Source organism: Capsicum annuum, chromosome 4, assembly GCF_002878395.1.
Source record: "Capsicum annuum cultivar UCD-10X-F1 chromosome 4, UCD10Xv1.1, whole genome shotgun sequence".
Classification (NCBI taxonomy): domain Eukaryota; kingdom Viridiplantae; phylum Streptophyta; class Magnoliopsida; order Solanales; family Solanaceae; genus Capsicum; species Capsicum annuum.
The window spans coordinates 178,139,589-178,141,559 of NC_061114.1; the positions used below are offsets into that span (position 1 = coordinate 178,139,589).

The 1,971-nt window shown below is 33.5% G+C and overlaps 1 non-coding gene across 1 annotated transcript; it reads left to right on the forward strand.

Moving 5' to 3' along the window:
* Window positions 1-236: 236 nt before the first annotated feature.
* On the forward strand, window positions 237-395 carry LOC124898341. The gene has a single exon (XR_007055313.1). It is a non-coding gene; the product is annotated as a U1 spliceosomal RNA (small nuclear RNA).
* Window positions 396-1,971: the final 1,576 nt, after the last annotated feature.

The window sequence follows — 1,971 nt, forward strand, 5'->3', positions numbered from 1 at the left end:
AAATCCAATATTCAATAAACTAAATATTTAAGTAACCATATTATATAATTTCTTATAATTAAATACGATAACATATAATCTTTATCTAAAATGGAAAAATTACCCAGATAAAAATTTTGAAAAGCTTTTTATTCATAAGAAATAAATATTATAATTTTATTTAAAATCAAAGAAACTCAGGATTAAACTTAGTTATGGAGGGCAAAAATTACTTGTCAATGCTACAGTTTCATCCGTACCTAACCTAGACGAGGTTAATGGGCGATCAATAAGACCCATGGCCTAGGTTGGTAACCTCCATTGCACTTTGGAGGGTGCCCACCTAAGGTCAACCCAAGTGTCGAACCTACATCATAATTTGTGGTAGAGGGAGCCAGCATTCGCGCGACCCCTACTAGAAAAAAAAATCAACTGCACCTGTCATTATCACCGCCCATCTTGCATCATTCATTAGGATAGAATAGAGTCAAAGGATATGTTAGAGCTTCATAGAAATGCGAACACACGATAAGAAGTCAAGAAGTGAATTTTCTAAAATGTCCCTATAGAATCCAGAAGATATGTTACGGACATCTCTGCATCGATCCAGAATCTACTAACACTTAGCTCTTGTACTAATAAACCGGTGAAACCTAGCTCTAATACTAATTTGTCACGACCCAATTTCTTAGGTCATGATGGCGCCTACTAAAACCAACCTATAGGTAAGCCAAATTCGTAGTCTGAAATGACTAGTAATGGACTGCCAAATAGAATAAGGAAAGAATGTGAAATAAATATAACAAAAGTTCAAATACATGAATAAATCCCAAAACCTAGTATTATCAACACAGGAGCTTCTACTATAATAAGAGTACAAAATTAGAATAAATGAAATAAATTATGTTGATATATAAGTTATATCAGAATATAATATAGAGGCTAGTCTATACATAACAGGGAGGAAAATAATACTCTAAATGCGAGGAGCTCACTCAATATCACCAAACCATGGCTTCTCAGCATGGCACACACATCAGAGGCGATAACCCATACTATAATTTGTAGGTTGCAGAAGTATAGTATGAGTACCAAACGAATGGTACTCAGTAGACAATTGACAACTGAGATCCAAAGATAAGAAGATATATACAACATATAAACAAAATGGAAACTATACCCAAAAGTCCAGAAATCATATAACAAGCCAATGAGATAATAAGGAACAACTATTATGTTTATATCCAATAGACCAACATAATAAGGCTATGTAAGTAATAAGGGAGCACTACCTTACTCCAGTCATACTTAGGAGTCTCAACACTATACCGTATATCTCTGTCCAATATATGAATAAAGAGTGGAAGAAGAATATATAATAATATACAAGACTAAAGAACGAATATACAATCTCAACAAATGAAGAAAAGTATATGCGGTAATACCATAGCTATATATATCTAGATATATGTACACACACACACATACATATATATACATACAAGGTCATCTTAAAGCACAACCTAGATCATTATATCTTAATTTTAAGGTCACATCATAATCCTATCAGGATTTAATAGTATCATGCTCAGGGTTTCTAATCCACATGGCTAGACATGAAACAATCATGGATAATAATGAATTCATAAGATAGAAGAGGCCAAAAACATACCTCAAATTTCGATACCAAATTAATAACCAATGCGTTATAAACTAGTCATAATAATGATCATAACAATGATAATAACTATATGAATAACAGCACGAGTAACCAGCTATTTAAGACAACAAAATACCTAATCGAGCCTATGCATTCCCCTACCTCTCCAAGCCCGAAAGGCTCAATCAGTACACAACAACACAAGGCATAGTCATCACCTATATCTATGCAACCGTCCCTTATAGACTGATAGACATAGACACATACTTGTGATAGGCGATACACATATAAGAATAAATGCAAGGTACACAACCAATATCACAACCATAATC